This window comes from Lynx rufus, unplaced genomic scaffold, assembly GCF_022079265.1.
Source record: "Lynx rufus isolate CCGP_SWC_20201006 ecotype Redwood Valley unplaced genomic scaffold, mLynRuf1.p SCAF_8, whole genome shotgun sequence".
NCBI lineage: Eukaryota > Metazoa > Chordata > Mammalia > Carnivora > Felidae > Lynx > Lynx rufus.
Window position 1 is genome coordinate 16,976,369 of NW_025814896.1, and position 23,790 is coordinate 17,000,158.

Here is a 23,790-nt window from a genome sequence, read left to right on the forward strand (position 1 = left end):
CAGATTTCCTCCAGGGCCTGTTTTTTAATCATCTTGTCATGTAGGCAGAGAATTGCAATTCAACTGTAAGAGAAGGATGTGTAAAACACCACCTCATCCTGGGTGGGGAGCCTGGAGGTGATGTGGGGTGGGGCCGATGTAAGTGCCAGGAGAGCTTATGTGGGCTACGGTGATAGCAATGTGGTTTGGGGAATGAGATCATGCTGTCCCTTCCCATTCTGTGCAAGTCAGATCACTCCAGAATTGTGTACTGGCTGGAGAAGAGACAAAGAGGGGTTTCGGTGGGCATCTTGCCACCTCTGAGGGCTAGTGTGGGCAGAAGCAGGAGGTATGAGCCAATCATAAGCCTGTGATAAAGAACTTTGGGCAAATATAGTGCTGAGCACCCTGTCACTGAAGGTATGTAAGAAAGGGTATGTGATAGGGACCCACTTCAGAGGGGGCTGGGCCAGCTGGCCCTTGAGGTCCCACCCAACTCCAAAAGGGGATGATTTGGGGAAGCTGTCCTCTTACTGTCCACAGCTGTCTCCCCCTTGTCACTGGCTCTGAGATTCCAGCATGCCTGTCACTGGCCTTGAGACAGCACTGCTCTTGTCTCACCCGTGGAGACTGGTTTCTGGAAACTGATTTCTCTTGGTTCATTTAAAACGCATTTGTCTTGGGACTTCAGCGGCAGCTCCTGTGTGAGGTCAGGGGTGAGGGCGGGAGGGAGGAAGGGCTGTTGCCCGACACCCTGCAGAGGCTGGAGGGGCCCGTCCATTGCTGGAGGTGGAGGCTGGGCATCTGATCACCCTCACTGCTGCCAAAGTGACCTTTGCACAGTGCACCTTGCCTTAGCCCTCCCTTGCTCAGGATTCCTCCTGTGCCTTCCCACTGTTTTCTGGATAAAGTCCAAACTGCCGCGCTTGGCACTGGCCCCATCTGTCCCAGAGGCCCTGCAATCAGTTATCTTGGGTGACTCCTTTCTCTGAAAACAGAGTCCTCCAAGCCCACATGGCTTTGCTTGTGCTGTTCCCTCTGCCTGGTTTATTTTTCCTTATTTGTCCACCTGGTAAATCCCCCTCATCCTCCTTAGCTCTCTCCTTTGCTGTGGAGGGTTGAAAACAACCACCATCCACTGAACTCACGGTCTGTAGTTTGGCAATTTGGGCAGAGCTCAGCCGGGTGGTTCTTGCGGGCTAGGCTGGGCTCGCTCGTGGTCTGCAGCGTGGGGGGACCAGGGCTGGCTGGCTGGCTTACGGTGGCCTCCTCTGGGTCGTCTGAGATGGTGGGCAGGGCTCTCTCTGCATATGGCTCCGGAGGTCTCTCATTCTGCAGCATGTTAGCCCGGCTTTTTTCACACGGTGGCTTCTGAGAGCTGCCAGAGAGGACAAGCCCCAGGCCCAAGAGTGTTTCAAACCTCTGCCCGCATCATGTTTGCTGACATCCTCTTGGCCCACACGAGTCACCTGATTGAGCCCAGAGGACTGACTGGGAGGGCATTTGAAGTAACATAGCAGGAAGTGCAGATGTGAGACGCGAGGGGGATTTGGTGCCATCTTTCACAGCCGGACAGCCTTCATGCCAAAGAGGGTCTGAGCTCAGTAGGCTGGAAGCTCCCGGAGGCCTTGGTTTGAAGTGCGTTTCCTCAGAACCTGGCACAGAGCAGATGCTCACTAATGACTGACTTCTGCTTCAGTACCTGTGAGGCCACCTTGAGGTTTGGCTTAGGGAACCCAGGGAGCCCCAGGGGAAGCCAGTACAGGCTGGGGGAAGGAGAGACAGACAGTCCTTCACAAACTTGTGCTCAGGGCTCAGGGGTCCAATTTGTCCCAGAGAGCGATCAGATTTGATTCAGCCACAGTCTGGTCTCCACCTTTAAATGTTGGGAACTGCATAAATCAGCACATTTCCCCCCAAGCGGAGTCTATATACAGCACTACCAGGCTGCTCGCCATAATTAGGCCTCCAGCAATGATTGTTTTTGCTCCCTGTGTTTTATCACCAGCCTTGCAGGGGAAGGGGAGGGGTAAGATCAGGGTTATGATGTTTGTGTGCGAGCCCAGTATTTGAGAGGTCTGGGGCCAAGTGCAAATGGAGGCTCCGGTCTGGAGCCTCCTCTTTTCTATCACACGCTTTTGTCTTGCACTGTGAGGGGTTTCCCTCCGTGCAGGCGATCATGTCTGAGTCCTCCCCACCTCCTCATCCCCCTGCAAATAACCTCCTTTTGGCCCTTTGGGACTAGGGGTGCACACACTGGGGTCAGTGCACCCCTGGAGAGAAGGATTGGAGAAGGTCCTTGAGGCAGGCATTTAGGCAGGGAATTAGGGGTCCTGGGGAACTACGGCATGACCTAGGAGGGAGTGGTGGCTTACAGGAGGCACATTCTCTTGATCGTTCGGATTTGTTGCCCTCTGAGGGGGCATTGGCCATTGGAAGGCCAGAGAATGTCCCTCTAAAGTAGGAGTACAAGGCAAGGAGGCCCTGGTTGCTAGACTCTAAGGCTGATTCTCTTTGTGTGTGTGTGCAAAGCTAGAGAGGCATGGAGGTCCTGAACTCTGACCCTGTCACACCGCCGGCAGGACAGGGCCTCCCCCACGTTCTAGGAGTCGCCTGCGTAAAGCCAGGCCTGTTCACTGTTCTGGAAGCAGCAACCATCACCCCCCAAATTTACAAAGGCCTCTACTGATATGAAAGTCTCTCATGTCTGTTTCTTAAATTTTTTTTTTTTCAACGTTTATTCATTTTTGGGACAGAGAGAGACAGAGCATGAACGGGGGAGGGGCAGAGAGAGAGGGAGACACAGAATCAGAAACAGGCTCCAGGCTCCGAGCCATCAGCCCAGAGCCTGACGCGGGGCTCGAACTCACGGACCGCGAGATCGTGACCTGGCTGAAGTCGGACGCTTAACCGACTGCGCCACCCAGGCGCCCCTCTCATGTCTGTTTCTATTTGGCTGTCACCGTAGACCTATGACCTCACTAAGAAAGGATGAGGCTCTCAATGGATGAGGAAGCTGAGCCTCAGAGGAGTGACGTGACTTGCCACACACCACACGCCTATCAGCGGTGGAGGAAGGCTTGAGCCCTCACGGTGGACGCCATGGGCAATGCTCCTGTTGCTGATTTTAAAGTAGATCTTACTCTAAATATCACAGAATTTAGAGTAGATCTTAAATGTATCGGTCTATCACTCACACCGATAGTTGTTTGAACATTCCCTCAATGGTAGCAATTTGGGTTGTGTCCATTTTTTTGCTGTTGTAAACAACGTGGCAGTGAGCATCCTTGTACTGGCAATGCAGTGTCAAGGTCTGGAGTAGAATCTGACCACCGTTGGGAGCAGTTACTGAAGCTTGCTCAATCTCCATGTCCCCTTCCATGTAATAACGGTACTATTACCGTCTTCGTGAGATACTGAATAAATGAATGGATCGATGATAGTGGTGATGGGGATGATGATGATGATGGTGGTGGTGATGACATCTGGTCTGCCTGACAATTATGTTCCTTGTTGGGTATTCTGGTTTACATGCTAGGCTCTGGTGACCTTTGCTGGTCTGAGGCAGCATTTCTGCCTATCCTATCCTGGGATATCCTGGGCCTAGCATATCCTGGGACCCCCACCTCACCTAGGTCCTATGCTTTTCTCTACTTACGCTTGCTCTCTGACCGTGGCTTTAAATATTACCTAAATGCTGACGCTTCCAGGTCTACCTGTCTAGTTATGACTATCCCACTGAGTTCCACATTCATACATGCATCTTCTTTGCTGAGTCTTTGAAAGTATCCCAGATCTTCCTCCGCCTCTGCTACTATAGTCCAAGCTTTTATCACCTCTCTTGCTCTTTTCCAATTTCCTTACTGAACATTTAGCTTGTTTGCATTAAATCTTTCTGGTTTTATGATAAATTCTTTTTTTTTCTTAAGTTTTTATTTAAATATTCTAGTTAGTTAACATACAGTGTTATTAGTTTCAGGTGTACAATTTAGTGATTGAACACTTCCATACATCACCCAGCGCTCATCATGATGAGCACACTCCTTAATCCCCATCACCTAGTTCACCCAGCTCGCCACCGACCACTCCCTGGTAACCATCAGTTTCTTCCCTATAGTTAAGAGTCTGTTTCTTGGTCTGCCTCTCTCTTTTTTTTCCCCCATGTTGATTTGTGTTGTTTCTGATATTTTTCAACTTAGGCATTTTGCTCTAGGCATTGCTTTAGTCTATTCTCCCAAATTTTGACATGTAGTACTTAGTTTTATAATTCTATAAGTTCTTATAATTCTACAAATAGTTATTAATCCATAAGTTATGTAGTATGTTAATTTCCAGATATAAGAGAATTTGTCAGTTATCTTTGCTGATTTTATTGCATATGGTCAGCAAAAGAGCCTAATTGATCTTTCGATCTTTTGAAATTTATTTTGGTTTACTTTAACAGTTTTTATAAATGTCCTGTGTGTGCTTGACAAGAATGTTGGCTGATTCTAAGGTTAAGCATTCTGTATACATGGATCAGCTTGCTGATTGAAATATTCGTTTGTCTGCCTGATTCATTTCCAGGAGAGATTAAAGAAAAAAAAATAAATAATTTTGTCTCTAATTCTATAAGCTGGCATTTTACGTATTTTGAAGCTACATTTTTTAATGGAAATGTATGCTCGTGGGTGGTTATTTGAAAATCTGTTATTCTTTCTTATGATATTATGGTTTGCATTGGATTCTGTTTGTCACATCTTAGGACTGCTACTATTAAGGTGACTGTAGCTTTCTTTTGGCTCATATTTACCTGATATATAATTTTTAATTCTTTTCTCTTTAATCTCCATATCCTTTTGTTTTAAGCATTTGCTTGTAAACAGCACATCTTGGATCTTGTTTTGCTTATTCAGTCTTAGATTCTCTCTCTTTTTTTTTAATGTTTGTTTTTGAGAGAGAGAGAGAGAGAGAGAGGAGGGGCAGAGGGAGAGGGGGACAGAGGATCTGAAGTGGTCTCTGTGCTAACAGCAGAGAGCCTGATGTGGGACTCAAACCCACGAACCTGTGGGATCATGACCTGAGCTCAAGTCAGATCTCAACCAACTGAGCCATCTGGTGCCCCAGATTCTCTATCTTTTGGTTGATGACTTCAACCCATTTATCTTTATTATAAACACTGTTATATTAGGCCTCATTTTTTGCTGTTTTATTTCATATTTCCCATTTAATTGTGCTTTCTTTTTGTTTCCTTTTTTCTCCTTTATTACCTTTTAGTTTTCTTTTGTCCATCAGCTGGTGAAGAAACTGTGGCACATCCATACAGTGGAATACTACTCAACAATAAAAAAGGAACAAACTACTGATAAATGCAATAATTAGGCAACTTTTAAAAGCCTTGTATTAAGTGGAAGAAGGGAGACTCACATGTTTCCATTTACATGGCATTCTGGAAAAGACAAAACTATAGGGACAGAAAACAGATAAGTAGTTGTTAGAGCTGGAGGGTAGAGGAGAGGTTAACTCGAAAGTGGCAAGAGGATTGTTTTTGGGCGATGGAAATATTCTATATCTTGATTTTGGTCATGGTTTCATGATTCCATGTATTTGTCAAAATTCACTGAAATGTGTACTTCAAAAAAGTGAATTTTACCATGTGCAAATTGTATCTCATCTTAAAAAAAAGAAAGATAGGGGGCACCTGTGTGGTTCATTCAGTTGGGTGTCTGACTCTTGGTTTTGGCTCAGGTCGTGGTCTTGTGGTTCATGGGTTGGAGCCCTGCATTGGGCTCTGTGCTGGCAGCGTGGAGCCTGCTTGGGATTCTCTCCTTCTCTCTCTCTGCCCCTCCCCTGCTCGCTCTCTCTCTTAAAATAAATCAACTTTAAAAAATAAAAAAAAAAAGGAAGCTAAAGCTCTACCAAAGTTCTCACATTGGTTTTGTGCAATCTGTCATCTCACCCCCAAGGTCTGTCTGGACTTCTTCACCCATATGTGCACAGAAGTCACTCTTTGCCTCTTTCAAAAGTTTCCTGATCAAAGGTCTCCTTATCCAAGGGCTCCTCCTTAACCTCTCCCTGTCCCCAACTGTTTTTCACCACCAATTTACTTGAGATTTGCTAATTGTATGTCTTTTCTGGAATCCAAGCCCCATGAGAGCAGGGGCTTTGTCTGTTTTGTTCGCTACTGCATTTTCTGAACAGTGCCTGACACACAGGAAGAGCTCAAGGAAGAGTTAACAAATTCACTGAGACAACTAGATCCTAGACCAATGCTGTCAACAGAAATAGAATGTGAGCCATAAATGTGAGCTGCATATACAATTTAAAATTTTCTAGTTGCCTCATTGAAAAAGTAAAAGGGAACAGGTAAAATTAAGTTTTTAATAATGTGTTTCATTCTACTCAATCAATTCAAAATATTATTTCAACATGCAAATCATATAAAATTATGAATGAGATATTTAAGATTAGTTTTTCATACCAAGTCTTTGAAACTGGAAATATATTCTACACATATGGCACATCTCAAATTTGGCTCGGTCACCTTTCAAGTGTCCAGTAGCCACATGTGGGTAGTGGCTGCCTCATTGGACAGCACAGTTCTAGAAAAGGGCAAAGACTTGTCCCAGGGTCCAGAAGTAGATTTTCTCTCAAGGGGCCTGTTCTGTTGTTGGAAGTAATTCTGAATCAATAATGACTTTTGGATTTAAAAGTAAACAGTGAGGGGGCGCCTGGGTGGCTCAGTCGGTTAAGTGTCTGACTTCGGCCTAGGTCATGATCTCACCATTCCTGAGTTCGAGCCCCACTTCGGGCTTTGTGCTGACAGCTCAAGAGCCTGGAGCCTGTTTCAGATTCTGTGTCTCCCTCTCTCTCTCTGCCTCTTCCCCACTCACGCTCTGCCTCTCTCTCTCAAAAATAGATACACATTAAACAAAATAATAAAAGTAAACAGTGAATGATGGAATTAGAATATCAGAGTTCTGCAGTACCCAAGGAAATAACGGATCTAGGTAATGACCATGGGTGGTTGCTGACATCAGTAGAGAGGTCAGTTGGCATCACCTGCCTCCTGATAGCAGACATAACAAGAGATGAAGACAGACAGAATCTGAATAAACCTTTGGATTCAACTCCCACTGACAGAATGTACAACTTAGAAGTCTGAGGAACATGTTAAATGTTACCATAGGGGTGAAACCAACAAAATCCCAAGTGTGGGAAATGTGACCAGGTTCTTTCAACAAATGAATTTCAAGTGAAACAAACCAAAAACCATCCCCCCCACAACCATTCTTCCCCCCAAACACGCAAAAAAAAAACCCAAATGGAGGAGAAACCTATAGATTAAAAAAAACCTCCCACTCTTTTCGCTGCTGAAGAGAGAAGCCATATGGAGAGGCCCAAAGAAAGAGAACCCAGGCACCTCAGCTGAATGCAGGGAGGTGTTGGAACCACCACCATGTGGGGCAGAAGAACCGCCCAGTCAAAACCCAAAGATCGGTAAGCAAAAATAAATAATAAATTGCTATTGTTTGGAAAAAAAAAAAGACTCAAAAGACATTGCAACATGTAGTTGCAACATGTAGACTTTATTAGGATTCTGGTGAATAAACTGTAGAAAAGCATTTATGAATTCATGAGACACTTACCCAGTTGTCAAGATATTGTTTGGATATTTGAGGATATCGAGGACTTCTATGATTTTTTTGGTGAGACAATGGTATTGTGGTTACCTTGTAAAAGTACTTATTTTAGAGAGACATAAGAACACATTTAGGGGTGAAATTATATGTTGCCTGGAATTTGGTGGGAAATAATTTGGAAGGGGTAAGCAGGAGGGAAGGGTAAAGAGGAAGCCAGATCAGCCATGCACTAACTAGCGAAGCAGAGTGATGGGTATCTGGGAGTTTGTGACTACAGTTCTCGCTACTTTTGGGTATGTTTAAAGTTTTCCATGATAACATGCAGAAAAAGGAACAATAAACGGCTGATCTGCTCTCATGGGCATGGCATCTCCTCACCCCTGCAACTCCTATTGCGGGGGGCCTGAGGCTGGCTGGGCGTGAACTGCACTCCCTGAAGGCTCCAGGAGGTGGCGCCGTTGGCTCTCTGCTCCTTGGCTGTTGCTAGAGGGCCTCAGAGCTACTGGGACCCCCCCCCACCACCACCCCTGCCACCTCCCCAGACTCCCAGAGGCTGCTGGGGTTTCTGCTCTTTCCTACAAGGCAGGGTTTGGGGAGGGTGGAACCTGGGTCCAGCGGGGACTTTCCCTTTCCACTGCGTGTTCCAGGCTGCTCCTGACCTCTATCCTTCAGAGCTGTGGCCACCCCTGATCCGCCAGCCTAGGCTGGGGGAGGGACCTTGTCTTGGTGTTGGGTCACCCCACCTGGTCTAGGCTCCTGAGCTCCACCTTGATCCGGAGTCCCTATCCCATCCCCTCTGGCCTCCCACACCTGGAGGTTGAATTCCTGCACCCACTATGGGTCAGGTGTATCAGCCCTGCTGCCCTGCACCCCACTGCTGCCTGTCCCCCATGCCTTCATTCCAGACCCCTCTCTCAGGGATGGGGAGATGTCCCTTGTGTCTGGGCCTCCAGGTGCAAGACCCCCATTTGGAAGCAGACCCATGTCTGTGGGTGGACTTGGCTGTGGTATTGAGCTGAGTGAGCACTGGACCAGGAGTCAGTAAATTTATGTCCCAAACCAGCCTCCCTGGGGAATAAGTCATGTCCCTTCTAAAAAATGCAGCAGCTGGAACTGTAGAATAATGGTTTTCTGACTTTATTTTTTATTTATTTATTTATTTTTTTTAATTTTTTTTTTTCAACGTTTATTTATTTTTGGGACAGAGAGAGACAGAGCATGAACGGGGGAGGGGCAGAGAGAGAGGGAGACACAGAATCGGAAACAGGCTCCAGGCTCCGAGCCATCAGCCCAGAGCCTGACGCGGGGCTCGAACTCACGGACCGCGAGATCGTGACCTGGCTGAAGTCGGACGCCCAACCGACTGCGCCACCCAGGCGCCCCTGGTTTTCTGACTTTAAAAAAAAAAATGTTTATTTATTTTTGAGACAGAGAAAGACAGAGCATGAACAGGGGAGGGTCAGAGAGAGGGAGACACAGAATCTGAAGCAGGCTCCAGGCTCTGAGCTGTCAGCACAGAGCCTGACACGGGACTCAAACTCACGGACCACGAGATCATGACCCGAGCCGAAGTCAGATGCCCAACCGACTGAGCCACCCAGTCACCGCAATGGTTTTCTGACTTTTTAGAGAAGTGAAACTCTATTTCCAGAACCCCAATATGTGAAATCAACAGGAGTGGAGCATCCTGGTTCCATATGGGAGAAGTTTAGTCCTCTGGCCCCTCTTACCCATCCCTCCCCTCAGAGTGGAAAACACTGGGCTTCCTGATCTCTGGGTTCCTTGTATTTCTCACTGGCTGTCAGCCCAAGAGTTCAGTTCCTTCAAGTTGGTCTCAAGCTCTAATAAGTCCTGGCATCCATCCATCCATTTAACATTTACCAAACTTGTACTCCCTGCTGAACCTCCAGTGAAACTAGTTGACCAGTATGGGGACTCTGTCCTCTATGGGTCCACAGCCTGCTGAGCAGACAGCACCATCTGAGGCATGCCACACAAGCAAGTGGTCCCAAATTCAGGGAACACAGAGGTCTGGATGCCTGCCAGCTTGAGGAAGTCAGGGAAGCCTTCTTGGAGGAGGTGACACTTGAGTGATCTTGAGGAAATGCATGTAGAGAATGAATTGGAAGGGAAGAGGAGGGTCTGGAAGACAATGGGAAACTTTTCTTTCTTGATGCAGTCATTTAGAAGGGACTCCCAAAAAGCACAGGGCAGAGCAGTTACTCCAGACTATGGTTTGGGTGGAGACCAAGTGCTTCACCGTAGATACCCTGCATGACACTTTGGATGAGCATTTATCTAACGGGCCACCCACACAGATGAAGCAGTGAGAAACACCACTACAGCATGTCTGGGAGGAAATTCACTTCCTTCACACAGTGCAATTGCCAATAATTGGTGTTGCTGAGAACATGAATAGCTTCATGGGCCCCAAATGAAAGACTAAATCCCAAGTGTTCATTCCAAGTGCTGGGGGTGCATCAGTAAGAAGATGCCAAGATTTTAAAGCCCCCCCTTCTTGGGCAGAATGCCTCTCCATCCACAAATAGAAACTTGCTGAGATTTTAATTAAGAACAGTGTACATAAAACTCACTGTTCCCAAGTAAACAAATATTAAGCAAGATACTTTGCTTTCGTGTTATGGGCTCTTAAGAGATGGGAAAAGTAGGGACAGGAGGGGTGGGTGGAAGATATTGAGGGGGAAGAGGAAGAAAGACTCAGACTAAGAAGAAAATAGATTCCAGGTTGGAGAGGGAGAGCAGACGAAAGGCAGACATATATGCTCCAAAGAAAAGAGAGGAGGAGAGGAGGCAGATGGAAGGTTCTAGCTTCTTCTCTTCCCGCAGCTTTCTTTTGTCTCAGGGCCCCACTTTCTGGCTTAGTTCACAGCAGGTTCTGATAGCTACTAGTTTGTTAGTTGGAGACCAACGCTGTTGTTACACTCAGTTCTTCCCTTGGGCTTTGTAGCAGACACTGGTGATGACTCCTACCCCTATCTGGCCCTCAGCATTCCCAAATATGCTGAGGGTATCCTACTTGAGGCACTGGCCACTTTCTGCTCAAGGACTATCCCTCAGCCCTGGTGCGTGGGCAGGCTGGAATTACTGGGGAGTTAATGCCCCTGGAATTGGAGAATAACTACCCAGATCCCTTTGTCCTTCAGTGGGTCAATTCAGAGGTGAGTCAGTACCGTCTCCCAGAGTCCCTGTAGGATCAAGTTGTAGTCACCCACGGTGGTAACTGGGTGGGTAACATGCTATTAGTTCCATCCCTTCTCTGTCTTTCCTCCCCTCTCCCCTGCTGGTGCCTCCTGGGGTCATCTCCCAAATAAAACACTTGCACTCGAACCCTTGTCTCAGGGTCCCCTTCTGGGGGAACTCAACTCTAAAAAGACTTTATAGAGCACGATTTTATTTTGAGGATTTCATTAGCCCTCCAGAATTAGGCCAAGCCTGTTTGCAATGTGGAGTGACTGATATCCTTCTATTGTCAAGGTTTTGAATTGAGGCTTATTTTCTTATTGCGTTTTGAAGGTCTCTTGTCTCAGAAGGATGGTTTAGGGTTTAAAAAGTTACTCTGAGACTGTTCAGTCAATGTGGGCTGCTATAATGAAGTTCCATAGGCTGAGTGGCTCATAAACAACAGACATTGATTTCTCACAGTTCTGGAGGCTGAGAAGACGGGGCTCAGGATGCCGGCAGGGCTAGGCTCTGGCGAGGGCCTCTTCTGGGTTGCAGACTGCTGACTGTTCTTTGTACCCCTGTGTGGTGGAGGAAGAGCCAGCTAGCAATCTGCCCTCTTCTTATAAGGACACTCATTCCATTTATGGAAGCTCCACTCTCATGAGCAAGCCACCTCCCAAAGGCCCCAGCTCCAAATGCCATCACATTGGAATTAGAATTTCAACATAGGAATTTAGGGCTGGGGGGCACAGACATTCAGCCTGTAATAGGGACCTTAGAGTTAATGGTCAGTTTACTAAAAAGTACCTGAATGTTTCCATTTGTTTTTTTAATTTTTAAAAAAGCTTAGAGAGAGAGAGAGAGAGTGTGTGCACAGAGGAGGGACAGAGAGAGAGGGAGAAAGCAGGCTCCAGGCTCTGAGCCGTCAGCACAGAGCCCGACGCGGGGCTCGAACTCACACACTGCAAGATCATGACCTGAGCCGAGGTGGGACACTTGACCGACCGAGCCACCCAGGAGCCCCCTGATGTTTCTTTTTCTAAATCCTATGATATATCTGGATGCCTGGGAAGATGTTCACTAGAAGTGTGTAAATGCTCAGCTGTGCTCATGGTTCATTCATTCATTCTTTTTCACCATGAAGCAAGTTTTTATGAGCAAGCACATGCGTGTGCCAGGCATCCCTGCCCTGTGAACTTGTTCTCCTGAGTAGCTTGAAATTGGGTTTCTGATGAGCTTTTGGTCCATTTGGTTCTTCATTCAGTATTTACTGAGAGCTTCCATGTGCCTAGTGCTGAGCTAGACCCTGGGCAAACAGAGATGGCTAAGGCAAGGACTGCATTTCCCAGAAGCCTAGAAGCCAGAAGGCTGAGATCGACATTTTCCACATATGGTGGAAATGTTTCTTGTGACAGATATACCTGCAGAGTCACCGGGGCAATGAAGGAGAGATGGGCTCATTTTACCTTGGTGGCTTGGAAGGGTTAGAAAGTCTTCATGGAGGAGGGGACCCATGAGTGGAGCCTGGTGCATTGAGGGGAGGCAAAACGGTGTGAGCAGAGGTATGGCAGGACCGGGAGCTGCAAAGGCTGTAGTGAGGCTGCAGCCAGAGAGTCTTTGGTGCTAAGATCTGGGAAGCAGTGCTTCCCAGTGGTTAGGACACAGGCTCTGCCTATGGACCAAAATTCTCATCTCAGGCCTGCCACTGGCTCATGATATAGCCTGGACAGGTTAGCCTCTCTAAGCCTCAGTTTACCCCTCAGGCTTATACTGGGGAGAGACTACCTTCTGCATAGTCACTATCCTGGCACAGCACCTAGGAGGCAGTGACTGATGATAAAAGGAAATTATTTGTTAATGATATGCATCAAGATGCCCTGGCTGGGCTTACAAGAGAATGTAGAATTGAGAGCACTTCACCACTTTACGTTTGTGTCAGCCGATTACTTAGGGACTGAGGAACCTCTTTGTAAAAGAGACTTGACAGTGCCCCGGGCGGTAAGAAGCAGGAAGTGCACTGAATCGGGACAAAGGGGTGCTACCCCAGAGGCTGTAGAATTGTTACCATTTCCATCACCACCAGTGTTCCAATGCTTCCAGGAATGTATCCATCGACACCTGGGCAAGCGCAGGGTGCCCTCATCTCCTGGAAGGACCCAGAACCCCCATGGGGAGTTATCAGTGCTTTGCATTCAGGGGATGGATGGTGCCTGTCTGGGGAGCGTGGGGACAGGCAGGACCGAGTGGCAGCACTCCAGACTTCTCACTTATCGCAAGGCCCACGTCTCACCCTTTTCAGAAGCATCTGTAGAGATGTTCTCAGAGAAGTTGGAGACCTCCCAACTGCCCACCCATCCCGGTGTCGCTCTGTAAACAGGACTGGCAGATGGGCAGTGAGACCTGCTTTGCAGAGGGCCTGGAACATGGCTCTGCTTTAACGGTTTGGGGACACCACAATCTCATGAAGATTCCTTGGATCTGGGAGATAGAAGGGACCAGAGAGAGGGAGAGCTAGGACAGCCCTACATTTGTGTACACAGAGAAATGAGGCTTGGTGAGGTGTAGAGAGTGGCTCAGAGTCACATGGCAGGTCAGGGAGCCTTTGTCTCCCTGGTCAGTATTCTATCTATACCATTCATAGCTACTTGTTCCATTCAACCTAGGAGATCTACCAGCCTACTGGCCTCACCTCAGCCAGGTGTTCCTCATTCTGCCTCTAGAGTTCTACCATGCTCTCATTCAGCATTTGTCTGTCCGTCTGTCCATCCATCCATCCATCCATCATCCATTCAGCATCCCTCATTCCTCCACCATCTATCATCCCTCCCTTCATCCCCCCATCTAACCCAAAGCATTGATGCCATGTCTTTGCCACAGATACTTTTTGCCATTGGTATACAAAGATGCATATTGGGTGTGTGTGTGGCGGGGGCGGGGAGTGAATTTGGGCTCCTCATTGAAACTGGTAGGTCTGGATTCATAGCTATTCCAGTAAATATTTTGCCTCTGATTTCCCCATCACTCATGAGTGCATCTACTCATCTATTGAACCAGCCTCCATCCATTTGTAACTTGTAGTCCCTTTGACTCATATTTTCCTTTCCTCCTTCCCATGCGAAAGTTTGCTATCAGTCTGAGCTATCATTGCTGGGCACGATGGGGAGATCCAAGGATGACTTTCAGGGCCAAGGGGTCTGGCATGGCTCTGGTTTTTCAGGGAAGATTGGAACCATCTTCAGAGGCCACAGGACATGGAGAAGATGGGAGGGAACTTTCCAGAAAAAACCTTGAGTCACAGGTAAGGGCTACAGTAGTACATTTCCCCCTTGTCTCCTGAATGTCATGAAAAATATTACCCTCTCCTTGGGTTAGTCATGAAAGGGACTTACTCTTTTGTATTTAAGTCTTGCTTATTTGAGTCAGGTCTCTTTGGTTGTAAGTGAAAGACACTCATGTGCTGGTAATAGTTGTAGTAGTAGAACAACATGGAGCCTGAGAGCTCACAGTTTCAACCCCCAGGGAGGGATAAGTTCAATTCTGTTAGTTCCAAGTCCAAAATCCCAGGGAAGGGTTCACCTTAGGTCAAGTACCCAGCTGTGGCCAGGGGAGTGAGGTCATAGTATATGAAATGTCTGCTTTTGTAGTAGCCATGGGAGTGGTGGCAAAGGCTCCCACCAAAGACAGTTGGTGAGCTGGGTTGGTGAAATATTTTTTCGATAAAGGTTTGTTTAGAATGCTCATGTGGGAGAGGGTCTGGAGATACCAGTGCCTTTGCTCCAAAGGTGCTCAGTTTGACCTCAGTATATTTAGTTTATCATCAGGTTTAATAAGCTTCTCCAGGCACTGACGCTTGTCTTCATTACCTCAGACTCCAAAGGCCACAGCGACTACAAAGGGGCCTGGGGCTGGTGGCCTGGCCTTTGTGGTATTCGTGGTCTGAAAGAGACAGACCGTGCCCCAAGCCAGCCTTCCGTCATCCCCTGCTGCCTGTCTTCAAGGAGATGTGTTAGAACAGAAACAGCAGTCCCTGGTATCATACTGAGTGAAGTTCATCCTGTTACTAAGTCAGGACTAAATCAGAACTTGGGGAAGGCATGAGGACTCTTCGGCCTCAGTTTCCTTGTCTATGAAATAGGGACAAAACTTTCACTTTATGTAGGTAAGATATAACTGACACCGCTGTGTCAAACTTGAAGGAGCATCAGATCCACCTGGAGGCCTTATTCCTGGGACCCACTCCCAGAGTTTCTGATTCAATGGGTCTAGAGTGGGGCCTTCCAACATTTGCATTTTTAACAAGCTCCCAGCGATGCTGCTGCTGCTGCTGCTCATTAGGGATCACACTTTGAGAACCATGGGTCCACATTTACAGTGGTCCTCAACTGAGGGCAACTCTGCTCCCCTTCTGCCTCTACCCTCACCTCAACCAGGGGACATTGGGCAATGTCTGGAGATAATCTGGTTGTCGTGACTGGGTGAAGGGCTGCTATTGACATCTAGTGGGTGAGGCCAAGGATGCAACAGCCCCCCCCCCCACCAAAGAATTATCCAACCCAAAATGTCAGCAGTGCTGAGGTCGACAACCCCTTTTGTAGAATAAGGCCCTGGTCCTAGTTTTACTTCATAGCTGTGCTACCTTGGCAAAGTCACTTCATTTTTCTGAGCCTCATGATCATGGAGAATTAGTTCTGAGAAACTTTGTAGCTCTAATGTTCAACAACTTTAGTTAACAAACATTTATGGTGTGCCAACTGCATGCAAAGCATGGTAGCATCTCCAGGTAAGGGATTTCTCCTATAGGAGATCGCATAGTTGGCAAACACTTTGAAAATGTGGTTTGTGATTCATGTCACTATATGTAATGACTGCTTTTACAATCCTGCATAAATAGTACTATGTTTCCCTCCCTGTCCTTGGTGGAATTTAGAAAAAAACAATGCACAGCACCATAGCTGTTTATTTTTGTTGATATGTCATCATTGCATGCACTAATGAGTGCTTTTGAGGCATCAGCATGCTAATTGGTGATGGTGACTATGGGCATATGTGCAAATCACCGTAATCAACTGTTTCACACTTGGTTAATTGAAGGCAACCTTTTGTTTGAAAATTAATAAAATATTGATTGCAATTAGTTCTGGTCTACAATATATTGTTAATTAACAGTAGCTTTCAGTGACTGGCTAATTGAGGTAGAAAGTACAGAGAAACTGCAGGAATGGAACAGGCAAGAGCCTTCCTCAGGCAGATGTTTGGCTGTTGTCTTTGGATTCTAAGTAGCTGTTGTGGAAAAAATGGCAGCTCAGCTGGGGTGACCAGTGCATCCCAGTTTGCGTGGGATCATCCTGGTTTTTTTTTTATGTTTAGTTTTGAGAGAGAGAGAGACAGAGTGCAAGTAGGGGAGGGGCAGAGAGAGAAGGAGACACAGAATCTGAAGCAGGCTCCAGGCTCCGAGCTGTCAGCACAGAGCCTGATGCAGGGCTCGAACTCATGAATGGTGAGATCATGACCTGAGCCGAAGTCAGACACTCAACTGACCGAGCCACCCAGGCACCCCAGGGTCATCCTGGTTTTAACACTGAAAGTTTTGTGTCTCAGGAAACCCCTCATGCCTGGGCAAACCTGGATGGTTGGTCACCCATGGCAAACAGAAGAATTAACAAGAATGATGATGATGATGATGATGATGATGATGATGATGATGGAGAGGACACATAATGAGAGGGATAGCTTGTGCAAAGGACACAAGGAAGGTTAAAAATATTCATGGTAGCCTTGTAATGCTTCTGGTGATGGCTGGCAATCCTTGGTATTTCTTGGCTTGAAGCTGAAATCTGCCTCTGCCTTCACATGACTTTCTCCACTTGTGTGTCTGTGTTTTTGTGTTCCTTCTCTTCTTATAAGGACACCAGTCCTATTGGATTAAGAACCCACCCTACTCCAGTATGACCTCATCTAACTAATCACATCTACAATGACCTTATTTCTAAATAAGATCACATTATGAGGTACTGGGATTAAGACTTCAATATATCTTTTGGGGAGACACATTTCAATTCCTAACAATTGTCTAGAGACATAAGTTCCTTGCCATGTGGACCCATTTGTAGGGTATCCTTCAACATGGCAATTGTCTTTTCTTAGAGACAGCAAGGGAGAAAGAGAGGAAGCCAGCAAGTTAGAGGTCTCAGTCTTTTTGTAACTTAATCTCAGAAGTGACATCCCATCACTTTTACTGTATTGGAATAAGGTCACTAGGTCTAGCCCACCTTTAAAGGGTGGAGATCTCACAAGGACCTGAATATTAAGTGGTGGTGTAATTGGGGACCATCTTGGAGGCTGCCTATCATACTCCCCAAGAGGCAAGTTTGCTGGTTTATCCACCAGATCCTACTTTTACTGGTTGAAAGCTTCTCCCAGGGAGTTTTCCTGGGTTTATTCCTGAAAGTTCTGTTCCTGGGAAACTCCTCAGTCCCAAGCAAACCAGGACAGTTGGTCACCGCAACATGAACAGAGTCTGCTATCTGGGCAAAATTGCATCAACAAACAATGACATACTAAAATCTCATGAGATGTTATGAGATTTTATACCTGGATCCAAAATACCAACAGCTGAAATGCATGGAGAGGATGTGGCTTAGAATTACTCATGGAAAGTAAATCAGGGGCTTTTGTTTATTATGGGTTCAATTAGTGTCAAGCATTTGATGTAGCCCTCCAAAATCCAAATGTGTCAGAGGCATTGCTGAAAGCATTGCTAAAGGAACAAAATTCACAACAGTAGGCAAAAGCTAGGACCATCAGCTGATCTGTTGTCAAAATCTGGGAGGACTCTGCACTGATTTGAGAGGACAAAGTGGGATTAGACAAAAATAAGTTCTCAGCGTGCCAAAGGAAAAGGCAAAGAGCTGGGACTAGTTGTCACAGACAGGCAAAGCGACAAAGGGCACAGGAGTTTGATTTTATGTACAAATTCTTCTAAGAAAAGATGTTCTTGTGGTGAATGTCTGAGACCCACCAGGAGCATCCATGTTGCTATGGTGATGTACTTGGTCTACCAGAAGGAGGGTAGGCTACTCTCTGTAGTTGTCTACTGAAGGGGTTCCTGGGGCAGAGGAGGATACAGGCCTTTTAGCATTTTGTTTTTTTCTGGTGTGACTTTTCCAGATATCACAGGTATGGAAAATGGTTCTCAAATTTGAGTATGATAATCATCTAGAAGATTTGTTAAAACACAGATGGCCGGACCCTACCACCAGAGTTTCTGACTCAGTAGGTCTGGGGTGGGGCCCAAGAATTGTCATTTCAGGCAAGATAGCGGGTGATGCTAATGATGCTGTGCTAGGAACTACTGACCTAGGGTAATGTGGCCCAAACCAAACCTGCAATTATATTAAAGGAGGTTAAAACTTACCTTTTAATCCTACATTCATAATTTTCTCCTAATGCTGTCCTCTCCACCGTGTGTGTGTGTGTGTGTGTGTGTGTGTGTGTGTGTGTGTGTGAGAGTGAGAGGGGCGGGGGAGGAGAGAGAGTTTATCACCATTTCCAACATCTCATGGTGAAGAGGCTCCCTATTAAATCATCTAATTGTTAGACTTCTCCCACCAACCTAGCATTCTTGAAGCTGACATGATGTTAGACATTTTTGCCTCTTTATGATGTCTTATCCAGTCGTCAAAAGTGGGGAAAGAAACATTATGGGTCTTTCCTCTACCTAAACCCTGACTGCACATTAGAATTTCCTGGGATTTAAAAATTCCAAATGTGGAGCTCAACTCAAATGAATTAAATCAGGACCTCTGGGGGAAAGTGGGACATCACCAGTTTCAAAAAGTTTCCCCATGTGATTACAATGATGTGATAAAACCAGGGCTGTGAACACTAATCTTTTCCTTATTGTCAGAGGTGGTAACAGGTCCTATGCACAGATAATTCTAGGTCAGTGGTCCTCAACTTTGGCTACACATTAGAATCACCTGGGGAGCTTTTAAAACTCAATTCTTGGCAGTACCCCAGACCAGTTAACTCAGAATTTCAATGCATAGGATCTATGCATCAGTGTTTTTAATATTTCTCAAGTGATTTCAGTGTGCAGCCAAAGTTGGGAACCATGACCCAGAAGTATCTCTGCATAGGACCTGTCATGGTTCCAGATCTTGGCAGGGGGATGTTAAATGCTCGGCTTAGAGCACAGGAAATACAAGGTCTGGTTCCAGCCTCAAGGGGTCCCTTGAGATACCAGCACAGCCTAGCAGTGCCGGCTCCTCAGAGGTCTGATTTTCAGGTCTGTAGAGATGTTCCTCCAACCTTCTAAGTATTTTTAAAAAAATTTTAATGTTTATTTTTGAGAGAGAGAGACAGAGAGAGAGAGAAAGAGACAGACCGCCAGTGGGGGAGGGGCAGAGAGTGAGGGAGACACAGAATCCAAAGCAGGCTCCAGACTCCGAGCTGTCAGCACAGAGGCCGACATGGGGCTTGAACCCACAAACCATGAGATTATGACCTGAGCTGAAGTCAGATGCTTAATTGACTGAGCCACTCAGGCACCCCCCAAAATTTAAATATTTATATATTATATATTAATTATTATTATATGATTATTAGTTATTATATATATTATATATAATGCTTTTATTTTTTGGATCTAGCTTCTTTTAACAAGCAGACCAAAAAATACCTAGGATCTAGCTTTTTTTTTTTTTTTTTACCTGGACAAAAGGACAAGACAGAGGAATTCATCCCAAAAGAAAGAACAGGAAGTAGGAGTAATGGCCAGGGATTTAATCAATACAGATATAAGTAAGATGACTGAACTACAATTTAAAACAACAATTATAAGGATTCTACCTGGTCTTGACAAAAAATCATAGAAGACACTGGAGAATCCCTTTCTGCAGAGATAAAAGAGCTAAAATCTAGTCAGGCCAAAATTAAAAATGCTATAGCAGAGATGCAAACCTGAATGAATGCCATAACAATGAGGCTGAGCAAAGCAGAGGAATGATTGGTGATATAGAAGATAAAATTATGGAAAATAATGAAACTGAGAAGAAGAGGAAAAGAAACATAATGGGTCATGAAGTTAGGCTTAGGGAACTCAGTGATTCTTAAAATGTAATGACATTCATATCATAGGTATCCCAGAAGATGAAGAAAGACAAAAAGGAGCAGAAGGTTTATTTGAGCAAATTATAGCTAAAAACTTCCCTGATCTGGGGAAGGACACAGACGTAAAAATCCAAGAAGCATAGAGAGCTCCCATTAAATTCAACAAACCTGGCCATCATCTAGACATATCGTAGTCAAATTCACAAAATACAAAGACACGGCAAGAATCCTGAAAGTAGCAAGAGAAAAAAAAAAGTTCTTAACCTACAAGAGAAGACAGATCAAGTTCACAGCAGATCTGTCCACAGAAACATGGCAGGCCAGAAGGGAATGGCAGGATATATTCAACCTGCTGAATGGGAAAAATACGCATCCAAAAATACTTTGTCTAGCAAGACTGTCATTCAGAATGGAAGGAGAGATAGAGTTTCCCAGACAAACAGAAACTAAAGGAGATTGTGCCCACTAAACCAGGCCTGCAAGAAATATTAAAAGGGACTGTTTGAGTAGGAAATAAAAGGCCCCAAACCACAAAGACTAGAAAGGAACAGAGAATATCACTGGAAATAACAACTCTACAGGTAACACAATGGCACTAAATTCGTATCTTCAATAATCACTCTGAATGTAAATGGACTAAATGCTCCAATCAAAAGACATAAGGTATCAAATTGGATAAAAAAACAAACAAACAAACTTAAAAACAAGATCCATCTATATGCTGCCTACAAGAGACTAATTTTAGACCTAAAGTCACCTCCAGATTGAAAGTGAGGGGATGAAGAACCATCTATCGTGCTAATGGATATCAAAAGAAAGCTGGAGTGGCCATACTTATTTAATACAAACTAGAGTTTAAGACAAAGATTGACTGTAACAAGAAATGAAGAAGGGCATTATATCATAATTAAGGAGTTGGTCCATCAAGGAGATCTAACAATTGTAGGGGCAGCTGGGTGGCTTAGTTGGTTAAACATCTGATTCTTGGTTTTGGCTCATGTCATGTTCTCATGGTTTGTCAGATAGAGCCCTGTGTCTGGCTCTGTGCTGACAGCATGGATTATGCTTGTGATTCTCTCTCTCTCCCTCTCTCTCTGCCCCTCCCCTGCTTGCTCTGTCTCCCTCTGTCTCAAAATAAGTAAATGAGCTTAAAAAGAGAAGATCTAACAATTGTAAATATTTATGCCCCCAACTTGGAACATCCAAATATATAAATAAATTAATAAAAAATATAAAGAAACTCATTGATAATAATACAATAACAGGGGACTTTAACAGCTCACTTACAACAATGGGCAGATCATCTAACCAGAAAAATCAATAAGGAAACAACAGCTTTGAATGACACACTGGACAGATGAACTTAACAGATCATATATTCAGAACATTTCATCCTAAAGCAGCAGAATGCACATTCGTTTTGAGGGCACATGGAACATTCTCCAGAATAGATCACATATTGGGTCACAAATTAGCCCACAACAAATACAAAAAGATTGAGATCATTCCATGCATATTTTCAGACCACAATGCTATGAAACTTGAAGTCAACCACAAGAAAAAATTTGGAAAGACCACAAATAACATGAGGGTTAAAGAATATCTTACTAAAGAATGAGTGGGTTAACTAGGAAATTAGAGAAGTAAAAAAGTACATGGAAGCAAATGAAAATGAAAACACAATAGTCCAAAACCTTTGGGATGCAGCAAAGGCAGTTTTAAGAGGGAAGTATATTGCAGTACAGGTCTACCTCAAGAAGCAAGAAAAGTCTCAAATATGCAACCTAACCTTACACCTAAAGGAGTTAAAAAAGGAACAGCAAATAAAGGGAAGGGAAATAATAAAGACTAGAGCAGAAATAAATTATATAGAAACAAAACAAACAAAAAAACCCAGTAGAACAGATCAACAAAACTAAGAGCTGCTTTTTTAAGAGAATTAATAAAATTGTTAAACCCCTAGCCAGACTTACTAGAAAGAAAAGAGAAAGGACCCAAGTAAATAAAACCATGAATGAAAGAGGAGAGATCACAACCAACACCACAGAAATACAAATAATCATAAAAGAATATTATGAAAAACTATATGTTAACAAACTGGGCAATCTGGAAGAAATGGACAAATTCCTGGAAACATACAAACTACCAAAACTGAAACAGGAAGAAATAGAAAATTTGAACAGACCCATAAACAGCAAAGAAATAGAATCAGCAATCAAAAATCTCCCAACAAACTAAAGACAGGGCCAGATGGCTTCTCAGGGGAATTCTACCAGACAGACATTTAAAGAAGAGTTAATACCTATTCTTTTCAAACTGTTCCAAAAAATAGAAATGGAAGGAAAACTTCCAAACTCCTTCTACTAGGCCAGCATTACCTTGATTCCAAAACCAGACAAAGACCCCACTAAAAAGGAGAATTACAGGCCAATATCCCTGATGAACCTGGATGCAAAAATTCTCAAGATACTAGCAAATCAAATCCAACAGTACATTAAAAGAATTATTCACCATGATCAAGTGGGATGTATTCCTCAGCTGCAGGGCTGGTTCAATATTTGCAAATCAATGAATGTGATACAACACATTAATAAAAGAAAGGATAAGAACCATATGATCTTTTCAATAGATGCAGAGAAAGCATTTGACAAAATACAGCATCCATTCTTGATAAAAACCTTCAACAAAGTACGGATAGATGGAACATATCTCAACAAAGGCCATGTATGGAAAACCCATGACTAATATCATCCTCAATGGGGAAAAACTGAGAGCTTTTCCTCTGCCATCAAGAGCAAGACAGGGATGTCCACTCTTACTATTTAACATAGTACCGGAAGTCTTAGCCTCAGCAATCAGAAAACAAAAACAAATAAAAGGCATCCAAATCAGAAAGGGAGAAGTCAAATTTTCACTATTTGCAGATGACATGCTACTCTATGTAGAAAACCCGAAAGACTCCACCCCCAAATTGCTAGAACTAATACATGAATCAGCAAAGTCACAGGATATAAAACCAACGTACAGAAATCTGTTGCATTTCTATACACCAATAATGGAGCAGCAGAAAAAGAAATCAAGAAATTGACACCATTTGCAATTTCACCAAAAACCATAAGCACCTAGGAATAAATCAAACCAATGAGGTGAAAGATCTGTACTCTGAAAACTATAGAAAACTTATGAAGGAAATTGAAGAGGACACAAAGAAATGGAAAAATATTCAATGCTGATGGATTGGAAGAACAAACATTGTGAAGATGTCTATACTACCCAAAGCAATCTACACATTTAATGCAATCCCCATCCAAATACCACTAGCATTTTTCACAGAGCTAGAACAAACAATCCTAAAATTTCTGTGGAATCACAAAAGACCCTGAATAGCCAAAGCAATCCTGAAAAAGAAGAGCAAACCTGAAGGCATCACAATTCCAGACTTCAAGCTATATTATAAAGCTGTAGTTATGAAGACAGTATGGTACTGGCACAAAAGCAGACACATATCAATGGAACAGAACAGAAAACCCAGAAATGGACCCACAACTATATGGTCAACTAATCTTTGACAAAGCAGGAAAAAATATCCAATGGAAAAAAGTCTCTTCAACAAATGGTTTGGGGAAAACCAGACAGCAATATGCAGAGGAATGAAACTGGACCACTTTCATACACTGTACACAAAAATAAATTCAAAATGGATGAAAGACCAAAATGTGAGTTAGGAAATGATCAAAGTCCTAGAGGAGAACACAGCAACCTCTTTGATTGCAGCCAAAGCAACTTCTTACTAGCCATGTCTCCAGAGGCAAGGGAAGCAAAGCAAACATGAGCTATTGGGACTTCATCAAGATAAAGAACTTCTGCACAGCAAAGGAAACAATCAACAAAACTG

At 44.5% G+C, this 23,790-nt stretch overlaps 1 long non-coding RNA gene across 1 annotated transcript in view; it reads left to right on the forward strand.

The window, feature by feature from the left end:
* Window positions 1-273: 273 nt before the first annotated feature.
* LOC124502986 (uncharacterized) overlaps window positions 274-23,790 on the forward strand; it is a 43,958-nt gene continuing 20,441 nt past the window's right edge. The window contains exons 1-2 of the long non-coding RNA XR_006960093.1: window positions 274-399; window positions 7,338-7,458. This is a non-coding gene — a long non-coding RNA (uncharacterized LOC124502986). The remainder of the gene's footprint in view (window positions 400-7,337; window positions 7,459-23,790) is intronic.